Genomic DNA, 16,651 nt, shown 5'->3' on the forward strand with positions numbered 1-16,651 from the left:
TTTAATATTCTGCTTTTATATATAACCAATGTACTTTATGCATGCTTTGTATAGTACTATTGTCTTTTTATGATATTGATTTATCGAAATAAAGTATTCTGACTGACTGACTGACTGACAGAGTGTTGGTTTTATTGGAACTTACATTTGCTGTGCTGCAACTCACTTTATTGATCAGTGCAATAGAGATTTTCTTGTCATTATAGTGGGTCCTGCTGTTGTCTACTTGTGTTTGTGCAAAACAGTCCTGTGCTTTGGGAGGTCCATTTTATACATGAGCCACTTTGAAGTTAATCAGCTCTGAGATCAGCAGACAAAGTGAACCTCACCGGAATTCTGGCATGTCCATTTTCCAACAGAAAGCAGAAAAGGTGAAGGGCTGCATTTTTTGACCTATTGTAATATCTATTGACCGAGAAAGATTGTCCACACATATATCATTCCTATAGCCTAATTTGCCAGAAGGCGTCCATTATGCCAAAATGGTGATTGTAAAAACAGGCTCAGCAGCCAGGAATGAACAACTGCAAAGCAAAGACAGCTGCAATAAAAAGGTACTAATCTGTGCATTAAAGTTAGACTCCACCAGGAAGACTACTAGGAGGACTGCAAGGCTTTTTGTTATGGTCACAGGCAAGCCATAGTTTACGAGGACTCAATCATAACAATTAGATGTATTTATAACTGGGATCCTGGTGACAAAATGCTAATACACTTCAACTAGATGACCAAGCAGTACAATTTACTCTTGAGTCTCATTGATGCTGGTGAGTAGAGATTTACTCAAGGGTTGGTGTAGGGTTAAATACTCAAAATTACTGTATGGTGATCAGTAACAGGTAGTAAGGTCAGTGTCTAGTCAGCTCTTTAGAAGGGAAACATTGTTATTTACATATAATAATGATATATCAGTGAAGGAGAGAAACCAATGGACGGTTCAGGAGTAGAACCTAGGTGGGTTGCTATTGATCTGGGCAGAAGTCCAGACAAAAATGGTGAGTTGTTACTGTTGTTGACCTTGGAGAAGAAGAACTGTCTGCCTTTGGGAGAAGGTGGGCTCTTTCAACCAGGAGGAGCAAACAAACCTCATTGACAAGTAGAGCTGGCTGGAATATCACCTGAGGAACAGAGAGGCCTCATAATCTGCAGATTGAAAGAACATGCTCCAGATGGCCTCCCAATACCCATGGAGTGCTACTAATGTCCCTTCTACTTGCCCTTGAGGTCCAGATGGAATATCAACGTCATTCCTGGGGGTTGAAATCCATCTGGGTTGCTAGAGAAGATCCCTTTCTGGAACCATTCAAAAGTATTATTCTAGACAAGCAGTTCCAGATATATTGCAATCTGAGCCCCTAGTCAGGTCCTCAGTGACAGTCCAGTTGCAATGTTCAAACTAAGTACTGGCCTCCTTTCAAATCTATATTGATCATGGGTGTTCCGGGATCTAAATGGTGCCACATTCCCAGAAAATGGTGTCAGTGATTAATGGGTTCTGAGATACAGGTGCCTTATTCTGGCCATCACTGGCAGGGACATAAGGTCAGAACTGGCACCATGGCCCAACATTATCCATAGCAATTAGTCTCTTGGCTGAATTGTGACCCGAAGGGCCTGCGTTGAGAAAAAATGTCGATCACTGTGTTAGTGTCACAGGGAACAGAACTTATAATACTCTAAATGGCCAGGCCTGGTAAATAAGGTTGCCTGCAGTTTTCAAACCTTAAGGGTCTGCTCCAATCCAGGTGAAGCAGTTTTGCTGTCTACCCTAGGTCAAGCTTCATCAGGCTTGGGCGCTCTTGTGGAATGACGCTGCGTAAGAGGTCATCTCACATTACAATGCAGATTTCAGATAGGAAATGGGAGAGAGTGGTTTCACCTTGGCAGGGAACTTTATGAGCTTCTCCCCCCTCTGCCCCTCCCTCCACTGAGGCAATTTGGTTCAGGGAGGGTTTCATGAAATTGTGTATGTGCAGGTTTCCAGGTCCTAGATGGAACATGCTTAGCTTTACAAAAAGCAGTCTACCATCTTTTAGCACACAGTCGGTCTCTCCATTCTTGGTGCCTTCACTGATAGCTCGGGTTGGGGCAGCAGGGATGTAGAGTGGAGTGGACAGCACAACTGTGGGCCTGCAGAGACTCCCCGCTGGTAAAGCGGCAGCTCCGGAGGATGCTTTGAGCTTTAGTGAGAAGGTCACGGTCGATATCTGTAGTCACCAGCCCTGCGGAGTATAGCCCATCACAGGCAGCTGCCAGGTGTGGAGCGGGTCCCGCTCTCCTCTGACGACTATAGGCAGAGTGGACCGCGGGGGCATTTGACTGACTCCTGACCCTTCTGGAATTGGTGGAGGTTCCTGCCTGCGAGAGTGGTGAAGCAGGTGGATCCAGCGCTAGACACAGGGAGCGGTTGGCCCCCTTTGTGGTGAGGAGAATACAGTAGCGCGGAGTGGGCTTGAGCAGTGCGTTGGGCCAGCAACGGAGCCCTTGAGAGTTTAGTGGCCGCAGCAAGGAGTGGAGGCCTCAGCGACACAGCAGGTCCATGCACATTGCTTGTGAGTACAGAGAATAGACCGGGGACTCGGTTGTGAAGGCGAGATTCCCTTGGAGGCAGGAGGGTGATGAGGTGGCCTAAGCAAATTGTGCTGCTCTCCCCCCGGAGACAGACTTTGGAGGTCGAAGGGGGCATCATCGAGCTCTGCTGTGGCCCCAGATGTGAACAAGGCATTGGTGTGTAACGCATCTGGATGGGTCAACTAAGCCCGGCGACCCGAGTACCAGCAGTGACTGAGAGCAGCAGCACTGCAGCAAGAAGCGTGTGGTGGGAGGCCTGGAGGATAGGAGAGTCTGCAGATGCCCCCCTTCCCTGAACGGAGCAGAAGGCCCATAGTGGAAAGAGAGCAGTGGAGCGAACTTGCAAGGGCCTGCGCTACAATATGTGGAGGACCTGGGGAGGCCGATTGAGTGGGCATTTTGGAGGGCCATGAGAACTCTAGGGACAAGGAACTAGAGCATTTGCATCAAGAGATAACACGGCTCAAGGATCAACAGCTAGACCTACAGGCCCAAGAAGAGAACCTCTAAAACCGGTCTATGCTGAATAACATCCGCATCAGAGGGACCCCACGGGAAGCAGAAAAAAGGGGATTTTGAAGCCTACATGGCAGATCTGTTTGCCCAGATTCTGGAAGACACGCCATCAACCGTGATCTGCCTGGACAGAACCCACAGAGTGGGCCTTGGGGGAGCTGGACTGTCACAGGTAGTGGACATTTTGCACTGTGTACATAGCTTTCCCTTGAAGGACTGGATCCTGCAAGTGGTCAGATCGCCATTGTGAATAGTGTTCTGGAGGCACACCCTGCAGGTATTTCACAATCTTGTGGCCTCTTTGCTCTAGGAGAGGTGGGAGTTTTGCCTGGTCACAACCTTCTTGAGAGACAAGAAGGTTCCCTACTCATGGGGTAACCCCTTCAGATTGATATTAAGCTGGCAGTATCATCTTTTTCACCTCCGCTCCTTGGCGAAGGCATTCCAACTGCTACAGATCGACGCTCAGGAACTAGAGCACTCAGGAACAGAGAAAATGTCCAGTCGAGCAAGTAGATGTGGGTGTCTACTGGTCTGGGGACTCCAGACCACATTCGGAGGTCATCGCATCAGACAGGAGGACTCTGTTTGATAAACTTTCAGATGACTCTGTGGGTAAAGACCCTGCCTGAAGATAAGCTGCTTGATGTTTGGGGTGGCCGGGTGCTTGGGGTTGGTGAGGCCGGGTGAGAGTTGAGGAGGATTGTCAAGTTCCCGTACTGCATTCTTTCCAATGGACTGAGGTTGGATTTTCCCTCCCATTCTTCGACCCAGGGACAATGGATGCTTACTGTTTTGGATTTGGGGTTTGTTTCCGGGTTCTCATCACAATTGCACATATCACACAATGGACAGGTAGTGGTAAGAGAGGGGAGTACCACTGGGGATGGACAGGGGGTGGATGGCCGGGAGAGCTAGTGATAGACGGCCCGATCTGGTGGCACTAAATATGGCATCCATGATGGGGGGCTTGAGGGGCTTGACACTTAGTGTCACAGGGCTGAACAACCTAGTTAAGAGATGGGTCATACTCTCACACCTGGAGCACTCCAGGCCAATGTTTGCTTACTTCAAGGAGACTCGCCTACAAGCTAGTATTGAAATAGACTTAAATCTAGAGCGTTTCCTCAGCAGTTTTTCTCCTGTCTGCCACGTAAGGCAGTTGGGTTGGTGCTGCTCTTCTCATGCTCTTTTCGAGGGAAGGTGGGGACAACAATCATTGAAAGTAAAGGCCGCCTGCTGGGGTATTGAATTCACTTTGGTCCACACTCCCTGATCATAGGCTCAAGTTATGCCCCCAACGAGGGTCAGGAACAGTTTTTCATAAGGCAGTAGCAGATATTATGTTGACACAGGATCGCTGGGTGATCCTCAGGGGGAACTTAATTTAGTTTTCCTCAATGAGTTAGATCACTCATACCAGCGAGAGGGGGCAGCAGGAGCCATAGCCACTGGGAGGTCCCTGTGGCTTCAAGAGATGGGTCTGCGGGACTTGTGGAGAGAAAGACACCCTACTACACGCAACTACACCTTCTATTCCCATGCACATAAATCCCATGCCCAACTCGATTATATCTTGGGCTCCCACGAGTTACAGCCAGTGACAGTATCCGTGGAAATAGAGCCTCACATGCTGTCTGACTCTATGGTCCTATTAGATCTTTCCCTTCCAAGGGGCTAGACCCCTGCTCGCAACTGGAGATTGGTGGAGACTCTTCTCCCCAGACCAGAAGAGCAATCTGAAGGTCAATGATACCCCAGTGGTGTGAATCTCAATGGTCTATGACGCAGTGAATGCAGTGCTAAGGGGGGAAATTTTTTGACATCTCAGCGGCTGATAATAAAAGCAGGAGGGATAAGCGCACACAGCTTCAGCAGCAGGTGTGAGAGCTCAAACATATTCACTACCTTACCGGGGAGCCTAGAGTGTGGAGACAACTGGAGGCAACTATAAAATAACTTGCGGGCTAGACCTGGATTATGCAAAATATGCAGTCCTGCGCCTTAAACATACCTTCTATGTAGGCAGTAACCAAACTACAAAAGCCAATTCTTACACTGGGAAGGAAACAAGCTCCCGGGGACCGGTTTCTGGCATTACAGCCGTCTTCGGCCCGGTTTGCTTGAATCCTGATGGTGCAATGAGCAAGGGTCTCACATCTGAGAATACCCTTCCACGCTTAGGGTGGACAAAAATATTTACAACAAGGGGTGGTGAGGGACAGAGTCTCTGAATTAAGCAGAAAGCTCTCACCCAGTCAAGAGATCAGGGCTAGATCCAACACCGTTTTTTAGCTCACTGCACCATCCCAGTTTCAGAACCTGGCTGTATGCAAATTAGTCTGTTCCTGTCCCAGTGCATGATGGGAACAGGGCAAACCAAACTACAAAAGCCAATTCTTACACTGGGAAGGAAACAAGCTCCCGGGGACCGGTTTCTGGCATTACAGCCGTCTTCGGCCCGGTTTGCTTGAATCCTGATGGTGCAATGAGCAAGGGTCTCACATCTGAGAATACCCTTCCACGCTTAGGGTGGACAAAAATATTTACAACAAGGGGTGGTGAGGGACAGAGTCTCTGAATTAAGCAGAAAGCTCTCACCCAGTCAAGAGATCAGGGCTAGATCCAACACCGTTTTTTAGCTCACTGCACCATCCCAGTTTCAGAACCTGGCTGTATGCAAATTAGTCTGTTCCTGTCCCAGTGCATGATGGGAACAGGGCAAACCAAACTACAAAAGCCAATTCTTACACTGGGAAGGAAATAAGCTCCCGGGGACCGGTTTCTGGCATTACAGCCGTCTTCGGCCCGGTTTGCTTGAATCCTGATGGTGCAATGAGCAAGGGTCTCACATCTGAGAATACCCTTCCACGCTTAGGGTGGACAAAAATATTTACAACAAGGGGTGGTGAGGGACAGAGTCTCTGAATTAAGCAGAAAGCTCTCACCCAGTCAAGAGATCAGGGCTAGATCCAACACCGTTTTTTAGCTCACTGCACCATCCCAGTTTCAGAACCTGGCTGTATGCAAATTAGTCTGTTCCTGTCCCAGTGCATGATGGGAACAGGGCAAACCAAACTACAAAAGCCAATTCTTACACTGGGAAGGAAACAAGCTCCCGGGGACCGGTTTCTGGCATTACAGCCGTCTTCGGCCCGGTTTGCTTGAATCCTGATGGTGCAATGAGCAAGGGTCTCACATCTGAGAATACCCTTCCACGCTTAGGGTGGACAAAAATATTTACAACAAGGGGTGGTGAGGGACAGAGTCTCTGAATTAAGCAGAAAGCTCTCACCCAGTCAAGAGATCAGGGCTAGATCCAACACCGTTTTTTAGCTCACTGCACCATCCCAGTTTCAGAACCTGGCTGTATGCAAATTAGTCTGTTCCTGTCCCAGTGCATGATGGGAACAGGGCAAACCAAACTACAAAAGCCAATTCTTACACTGGGAAGGAAACAAGCTCCCGGGGACCGGTTTATGGCATTACAGCCGTCTTCGGCCCGGTTTGCTTGAATCCTGATGGTGCAATGAGCAAGGGTCTCACATCTGAGAATACCCTTCCACGCTTAGGGTGGACAAAAATATTTACAACAAGGGGTGGTGAGGGACAGAGTCTCTGAATTAAGCAGAAAGCTCCCCCTTTTCTGAATCGTTTTTGGCCACTATAGGTGTGGCAGGGTATACTCAGACATGAGTCCCTTTCTCACTGCTCCATCAGGATTCAAGCAAGCCGGGCCGAAGACGGCTGAAATGCCAGAAACCGGTCCCCGGTAGCTTGTCTCCTTTCTGGTGAAGAATTGGCTTGGTAGTTTAGTCTGCCCTGTTCCCATGATGCACTGGGCCAGGGACAGACTGATTTGCATATAGCCAGGTTCTGAGCTGGGATGGGGCAGTGAGATAAATAACGGTGATGGATCAAGCCCTGATCTTTGGACTGGGTAAGAGTGGTCTGCTTAATTCAGACACTCTGTTCATCACCACCCCCTTTTCTGAATCGTTTTTGGCCACTATAGGTGTGGCAGGGTATACTCAGACATGAGTCCCTTTCTCACTGCTCCATCAGGATTCAAGCAAGCCGGGCCGAAGACGGCTGAAATGCCAGAAACCGGTCCCCGGTAGCTTGTCTCCTTTCTGGTGAAGAATTGGCTTGGTAGTTTAGTCTGCCCTGTTCCCATGATGCACTGGGCCAGGGACAGACTGATTTGCATATAGCCAGGTTCTGAGCTGGGATGGGGCAGTGAGATAAATAACGGTGATGGATCAAGCCCTGATCTTTGGACTGGGTAAGAGTGGTCTGCTTAATTCAGACACTCTGTTCATCACCACCCCCTTTTCTGAATCGTTTTTGGCCACTATAGGTGTGGCAGGGTATACTCAGACATGAGTCCCTTTCTCACTGCTCCATCAGGATTCAAGCAAGCCGGGCCGAAGACGGCTGAAATGCCAGAAACCGGTCCCCGGTAGCTTGTCTCCTTTCTGGTGAAGAATTGGCTTGGTAGTTTAGTCTGCCCTGTTCCCATGATGCACTGGGCCAGGGACAGACTGATTTGCATATAGCCAGGTTCTGAGCTGGGATGGGGCAGTGAGATAAATAACGGTGATGGATCAAGCCCTGATCTTTGGACTGGGTAAGAGTGGTCTGCTTAATTCAGACACTCTGTTCATCACCACCCCCTTTTCTGAATCGTTTTTGGCCACTATAGGTGTGGCAGGGTATACTCAGACATGAGTCCCTTTCTCACTGCTCCATCAGGATTCAAGCAAGCCGGGCCGAAGACGGCTGAAATGCCAGAAACCGGTCCCCGGTAGCTTGTCTCCTTTCTGGTGAAGAATTGGCTTGGTAGTTTAGTCTGCCCTGTTCCCATGATGCACTGGTCCAGGGACAGACTGATTTGCATATAGCCAGGTTCTGAGCTGGGATGGGGCAGTGAGATAAATAACGGTGATGGATCAAGCCCTGATCTTTGGACTGGGTAAGAGTGGTCTGCTTAATTCAGACACTCTGTTCATCACCACCCCCTTTTCTGAATCGTAAATCTAGAAGGGGCAGCATATCGCTTTGGCACTGGGGGAAGCACATCACTCCTATTAGCTCTATGGGGGACAGACAGGGTGCCGTTCCGGCTGACCTGGCTACACTGGTTATGGTACCTTCTGGGGATGTAAAGGCTTTCCCTGACCTTGACACAACAAGGGGATTCATACCAAGAGATGTGGCAGCCATTTCTTAAACTCCTTTCACATGAGTTCATGGAGCTCACTTGGCCAGATATCTGCGACTGGTACGCCTGACGGAGCCCATGGAGTGACCCCATGGGCGCCCTTCCATGGGGTTGACTACACTGTTCAATGGCGTTTAAAATACAGCATTTTTATGAGCAGCCGGAGGGGAGGAGGGATGTTGGGTGGGGGGAGGGGAGTTGTTAACAGAAAAGTTGCTCAGGAAGCTCGATGCTGATGTAGTACGACATTGATGTCTTCTCATGTGTGTATAGCCTTGATTCTGGTTCTAACAATAAAAACACTTTTAAACAAAAAGGGTCTTTTCCAGGATATGACTTATGCTGCCTGAGTACCTGGGTTGATGGTTGGTACTGCAGTAGACACCCTCAGAAAGAGGAGTGCAGTTTTGCATGATTGCCCTGTGGTGAAAAAGTACAAGTTGTAAACATGCAAGGCTAGGGCTGCACAGCTTCACAAGGGCAAGCAGAGTAATAGTGTTCCAACTTTGCCCTAAATGTTCTACAACTGCAGTAGGCACATGACATGACCATTTGTTTGGTGGCAAGTGGAAAGTATTTGCGCTAGTGATGAATGTCTTTAATTTTTAATAGTTACATTTTCAAGAAAATTAGTAAACATACAGTCTCAGGCACTTTCTACTAGATCATAAGCGTTATTAACCAATTACTTGACCTGAAATAATGATGGATATGCATGTGATCTAGGAAATATGCAACTAGTTCAATACGTTTGTAGAAGAGTAGCTCGTGGTGAAAGTAAGTGCCAGCCAGAAGGCAAGGACTTGCTGTCAGTATCAGAGAAAACACTGAATCCAGTTTAAGAGAGATAGAGTAATTCCATGTTCTGTAGTATCGTGAAGAAGGAAGTAGCCAACACCCTCATATTTCACCTCACTTTGTAGGTATGCATTGTGACAAATAACAGTAGGTCTTAGAGTAGCATGTGTAATTGAGGCATGAGGGCAATCAGTTGAAAAGATAGGTCCTTAGTGTCCATCCATGCTCCGGTAATAAATGAGCTAAGGGAATCATAACAGACAATGCATCTCAGAGTCGGAGTGTCAGGCAAAAAAACTTTTTCCCACTTGTGGCTCCTTAGTGGACCTGGGGACATCTAGAAGGTTTCCTCACTGGGATGCATTATTTACACCCTGTGTGCACCTGAAGTTCAGTAATGGGATACATTTTAAGTATTTTATTGCACATAACTGGATTTGAGACTATGTATGATTTTCTGTATCCGGACGGTTTTCCCGCACCTCTAATTAATTTCATTTTTATTGTAGAGTAAGATATTTTGCAGAATGATTAAGAGTTTTATGTTGTAGTCACAGTTTTGTGTCAATTTGGTTATGAGATATTCCATTTATTGTATTACAGATAGATACTCAAAAGGTGACTGGGGGAATGCCTACAAATAGTCGCTCTGGGTAGCAATCCAACCAATATTTTTTCTCCCACTGTCCCATGCTTGAGAGAGGCCTAGCTTTTTCAAATCAGTATTGACCCAGCTCCTCATAGGACCAGCCCTTCTTATTTGCCTGACGATTACTGATGGCAGATAAATTCCACTCCACCACCGGAGTTCGCTGAGTTTTGCCCACTTCACATTATGCTTTTTACGTGGAGTTCCAGCAAAACTCTGCCAACCGTAAGATGGCGGGGTTGTTTCCTGCATGCAGCTGGTCAACAGTAAGTTGGCGAGTGTGAGGAAGAATTGGTGTCCCTTAGCACCTTTAGGACAGCCCCTGGCATGATTTTCTCAACGTGAGTGGTCACAAACTTTTGCGGTGAGAAAGCTGCTGCACGAGTAGAAAATCTACTAGAGCTTCAGCAAAGAAGCAGCACACTCTGGCACACAGCATGGTGCAGGTTGCACTGATTTTGCAATGCAGAACAAGTTCACTGTGCTAAAATTCAGTGTGATATGCCGATTCCGCCCACTCACGGAACTCTGTGGAATCTCCAGAGTTTTCATCTAACTCTGCAGAATTCCATAAAGTAAAACTCTCCCAGATTGGCCCACCCTACTGACAATGCCAACTTCAAAAGGGATCACAAGCAACCCAATTGGTTTTGAACTTTTTGGGTTTCATAAGTGAAATATGTCTTGCACCCTGTGGCACAGAGAACAAGGGACATATGTGTGTTTCTATTTAAGCAGGAGCAAATGTAATTGTATATTGTAGGTATCTGTCTAGATTGGCTCAGTGGTTGAAAAATGGCAGACTAGAAAGCCACCGAAAGCAATCACCGATGGCTTAGAGTTATTCAATAACAGACATGGCGTTTGATCCTATAAGACCAGTATAGGTGAGGGATCCATTAATACGTTTGCAAAACACAAAGATCCCCTCCAGTGGCCATACATCCAAATCTATTCAATATATTACACACTGTGAACATAAATCATGTATGACATGAAGAACATTTCTTTTACAATTATTTAATCATTTTCGTTCATTATTATAAATAGTAGCACTGCAATAAATAAATAATTAGCATAAGAACTCACACAAAATAAAAGTACATGACGTGAAAAGAAAATCAAAGTCTTGTGCTCCTAAGTATCTAAAATGTGTGTCATAAATCGTATTCCGTAATTCATCCCAACAAAACATGCATAATACAAATGACAAATATTATACATGTATTAAATTATACATCCTAACATAGATCGGTTTAACAAGTGGACCAGAAGTCTTAAAAACAAAAGAAGTAGCAACATAAGGTGTTTCACTTGCGTGCTTGAAACATTTAATTAAGTACCAATAAGAGGGGGGGGGGAGCTGTATTCACAGTCCTATTTCTAATTGCGTCTTCCCAACTCAACATACTTTTCCATTTGTTTATCCGAACACTTTATTCACAAGTTTTGGGAGTCATCCACATTCCTCAAACTAAATATTGCTGACGTATTTCGACCTCAATATTAATGGGATATTATGAATTTTAAGTGAGGTCATCATCAAAGCTTCAATCTATTTTTCATCTGGTCACTATGGCGAAAAAACAATCAAATTAAAACATCTAGTAAAAGTATGGTTCTTTTTAGGAAATAGATTCATGATTGTTTGCATTGCGTACATTGATTCATGATTGCTTTCATTAATAGGAACACTAGTCTACATACCCACAAAATTGAAGATATACCTTGCTCATTTGGCTTTCAGTGTGATTTTGGAAGATGTATAATCATCATAATCAAGTAAAGAGGGGAAGTGTGGACCCAGGATGTGTGTGAGTGAACATACATGAATTTTATGGTGCACCAATATTGCCTTGATGGGTTATTTTTATTAAGACTTTCACCAGAAATCAATGTTCCATATGGCTTTAAGCCTTAAGGGAAATTAAAGTGTAAACATCTTTAACCAAGTGTTTCAGTTACCTCTATGTCTTAATTATATGTCACACAAAGCTTCCTCATTTACTTTAGTGCCTCCCTGTATACACGTGTTCACATAAAATGACCCTGCACCGAGTTTAGCGTGGAAATTCAGGTGTGTTTTTTTGGGGAAGAATTTCTATTGCCAACGTCCTCCAAATCAGGCCACTAGCCTTTGTGGGTTGTCTTTTAGGTCATATTTTGTAATTTGCCTCCACATCATAAGATTCATTCGTTTATAAATCATTATTTATTTGTGTTCCGATACCGCAAGTTTTACTTGCCTTTTCTGTTCCAATTAACAGAACAATCTACCGGGCTTCGTTCTCAAGGGGTCTCCCAAAATCCTCTGACTTAAACACATGAATTATACTTAAATTCAAGAGTGAAAACATTTGTGCATCCATTGTAATATGGTGTGGTCAAACATGTTGCTGCAGAAAAGAAATCTTGAATAAGGTAAGAGACTGGTACAAAATGTTTTTTTTTCTATTTACAAAGCCCTATAGTGGCACAGATTATTAAAATATATGGCCTATTCGGGTTAAGCTACCTACATGGAACCTGAGGACTTGGGTTCTAATCCTGGCTCTGGCACTTGACTGTAAATTGTATTGCTTGCAAATTACCGAATCCTTTGATGACTAAACATATACAGCCACATACATCAACCTAAAAACTGGTCGCAAACGGGCAGATTCTCAGTATTTTTGCATTTGGGATGCATCAACCCAAATGCAAAAATCGCAGTTTAAGGAATCTGTAAATTGAGATTCCTTAAATTGCGATTGCATTTAAGAAATCCCACATTGAAATTCCTTAAATGCAATGCATCAAAGTAAAAAAAATTGCGATTTCGCTAATAGGAGTAGCAAATTACCATGAAGTTCAACTTCATGGTAATTTGCAAAAACTTTGAAAAATGCACTTAAGTGCATTTTTCAAAGTTTCATGTTGCGCATACACATGCCCTAAGGGCATGTGTGTGTGCAACATATGTGTACAGATCAATTTCAGGGGTGCAACAGGGTGTCCTTTGGACACCCCTGCACCCTTGAAATTGCATTCTCAATTTGCGAATCGCTAATTGCGATTCGCAAATTGAGAATGTCTTCCCATTCATTCCTATGGGCCTCTAGGCCCATAGGAATGAATGGGGAGGTATTCCTTAATTGCGACTCGCAATTTTATTAGCGATTTCTTCATGCATAGCCTTTTACTATTCTTTATTAGCGAATCCTTATTTTTCGCAAATAAGGAATCGCAAATGGCATTGTTGATGCATGTGGGCCATAGTGCAGTTGCAAAACTGTGAAATGTAATGCAACTGTGCAATGCAATAATTTTAATCTGTGATTATGTGCAGTGCCCCATTGCTATCCTGCTAGGTTAGTAATATATAAATGCCAGTACATAAAGTCTTGAAAGTCGTCTGCTAAGAATTTGCAGGGGTAGCTGTAGGTCTGCAGAGCTGGCCAAGTCATTTGAAGCTCAAACACTTTTGTCTCTGTGGCCATCACCTTAGGTGAGCCTGAATTTGATGATAGCAGAAGTCTACCAGCGCCCGATCGTGTTCCCCGCTCTTGTTGGACTTGGCAAGGCTCAATGAGGCTCAAGATATATGTTGCAGTAGTTATGTTTATAAGTCACATATTCCTGAACTTTATTTTTATGTTCTTCCAAACCAAAAGTGTGCAGTGTCAAATTCAATCGTGGAGAATCAGTTGAAGGAAGGCATGAAATCAAACAAGGGAAAGAATGAATGTTGACCTCTGGAGAAAAGAAGCTGAAAAGCAAAGGAGAAATTCAGAGACATTTAAACATGGTCCTAGACATTGAAGCAGAATCCAGACCTTAATGACACTCATGTTAGGCCAGAATATTTCCTGGTGCACCCAGAGTAGTGCTGGTTCCCATTAGCACCCACGTTTGTGCAGGAGCGTAACGATGGGTAGCCTAATAGGTGGCACGAGGGCCCAGGTGTTGATGGGCACAATGCACCCCGTTTGAGGCTATTGGTATTATCCACCCAAAGTTTCCGGTCCATTGTTCATGCTCTCTTGGGGGCCCATGAAACCCTTACCACACAACAGATTTTCTGTGTTGGAGGTAAATGTTTATATATGAGCTGTGATACAAAAACATCAGCTGCCTTTCATATTTAAGTAGAACATTTTCCTGATTTCAAATTAATTTTTTAATGATGCTAAGGTTTCTCTCTCTCTCTCTCTCTCCCTTTCTCTCTCACACACACACACAGACACACGCAAGCAAGTGCACATACACATGCACGCACATGCACACAGATAGAAAAAAGTGACCTCTGCACAGTGACAGGATATTGAAAGAAGGCTTGTTTCCCATTTAAAGCAGCCATGAGCAGCTGCTGCTACCAACACACACATGATCATGAGTGGAGAAGATGCACTAGTGGTCGCATCCATTCATCAGGGACCCATGGGGGGGTTCATGTCTAGAAGAAATCCAGGATGATGCCGAAAATGACCAGATTCACACACTGAAAACAGAGGATGACTTGTGTGGAACAGTGCACCTACCTCTGGCTTTTCTGGGGATGGGGAATTGTGGGTGTTGTTACATAGTGGGAATTGGCAGAACGAAGACAGGTGTGAAACTATAAAGGAAGGTTATTGCAAAGACCAACAATAGGTATGGTCCAGAGAGATCCCCATCCATTTCGTCTTCAGCCGGGTTGGCTCTTCCAGTTTCACATGTCACTGCTCTCAGCCTCATTTTTGAATATCCACTCACAGTGAACCCTCAGGGGAAATGGGGTTGCTACTTAAAGATGTAAGTTTCTCAAAGCTTTAGAAAAAAGGTTTTCCTCTCATTCCATCATATTTTGAAAAGATGCTGGCCTGGCGGCAATAGATTTCCCAAGAGGATTGTGGCACTAGCATTGCACTTCTACTGCCCAAAGTCCTGATTTTTAAGCTGCAAATAATCCAATATGCAGCAGCTCAGACTGTTTGGGCCTTTGTAGGAACAGCTTGACCTCTCCTCACTTCATGAAAGCCAAACTGGTTACCTTTCTGCAACCAAATAATCATGAAGTCTTTCTCATACAATTCTTTTAGTTGTGCCGGCAAAGATGCTACAGGGGAGAGAGGAGAATCCCACACGGACATTGAGAGAAACTTGTATAAAACAATAAAAGAAAAAAACAATATATTATTTACAAAGCTCCTGATACCATCGTAAACACATAGCATAAAACATAGGGGCATATTACCAAGGGCCATTATCGCCGCACTAGCGGGACTTTTTCCCGCTAATGCGGCGATAATTTCATCGCCCTATTACCAAGCTGTCGCTAACACCAGTTAGCGACAGCTTGAAGGCGATAGCAGGCATTTACGGGCCCACTTTGCATGTCAGTGATATTTATCACTAATGACATGCAAAGTGGGCGTGCCAAGATGTTAGCGACTGGAAACAGTCGCTAACATCGCTATCTCCTATTACCAACTTTTGGAAATATTTGCGCTTAGCGCGAATATCTCCAAAAGCTAACGCCTGCCCTGAGCAGTTCTTAGCCATGTTATCCAATGGTAGGTGGATAACATGGCTAAGAGCATTAGCTCGGTAATGCATGAATATCGCCGACTTATCAGCGATATTCATGCATTTCAGCCAATTTTTATCGCTTAGGAGATAAACCTTGATAATAGCAAGGCTCCTAAGCGATAAAAATAGGCGAAGCACAGCGATATAATTATTGCCGCTAACCAAGCATAGCGATAATTATCGCTTATGCTTGGTAATATGCCCCATAGTTTACAATCAAGATGTATTCTGAACCTGGGCAGATGTCACTGCTTAGAACACAAAGGTCTATTCAGCCAGGGATTACTTGTTAAAAGTTGTTAAATGTTGTCTACATTTTACTCTCTATTGGAGAACACAATTAAATGAGTATTACCTACAACACAGAACATGGGTGAAATAAAATAGGTCAGCTATGCTTTACACTGTTGCGTAGCATGAAACGCATTAAAGTGTGTGTATCTATTGACACATTGACCACAGGGAATCTCCGTCGTTGTAAAGGGTAGAGTGCTTGTGTCCATTTGACTTCATGTTTTGCCATTTAAAAAAATATATATATTTAATAACAAAGAAAATAAAAACATCAGGTGAATTTACGGTTTCCTCACTGGTCAAAGATACTGTCTCACTTGTGCAGAATAATAAAAACAATATAAAAGTTATGGGTCATGGGGATTCTTGCGCCTCTACCGCCACTCCTCGTGCCGGGGGCGCACAAATCTCTCCATGGTAACAATTCCAGGCTCCCTAAACCTCTCCCCATTTCTCGGGACATCCCCTGGCCACATATACTGACTTCTCCCTGAACATGCACCAGTCCAGGTCTTCCACCCATTTTGAAACCCGGGGCGGCTGATTGGCTCCCCATAACTGAGCGATGTTGTGTTTCGCTATTATACACACCATCGTTACCCGTTGTTTCCCGTAAGCATTCAAATCTGTGGGTTCCCAAACGTTCAGTATGCACCTCCGGGCCTCTGTCCGCATTTCCACACCCAAAGCGTCTCGTATCTTGTCATGAATCTTCGTCCAATACTCCTGCACTTCCGCACAGTGCCACAAAATATGCATAAATGTCCAAGCTCTCCACAGGGCTAGCTTATAGACAGAAAAGCCCTTGTCAATGTCATCTCACACCACATAATCGGGCACCAAATCTTTGGGGTCACAGACCATTTTGTCTCCTTCAGACACTGCAGGTATGCTGCAACCATCCCTTCTGGACTCTCCTGTCTGGCCTTGAGATCCAGCTATTTCAAACTCTTTCTTGAGCCATAGTAACCTGTTCTCCTCTAAGGCCCTCTCAGTTGCAGCCTTCTTTGGTTCCACCTCCATGGCCAGTTTCTTCTCTTCCATCCTGA

The sequence above is a fragment of the Lissotriton vulgaris genome, chromosome 12, assembly GCF_964263255.1.
Source record: "Lissotriton vulgaris chromosome 12, aLisVul1.2, whole genome shotgun sequence".
Taxonomy (NCBI): domain Eukaryota; kingdom Metazoa; phylum Chordata; class Amphibia; order Caudata; family Salamandridae; genus Lissotriton; species Lissotriton vulgaris.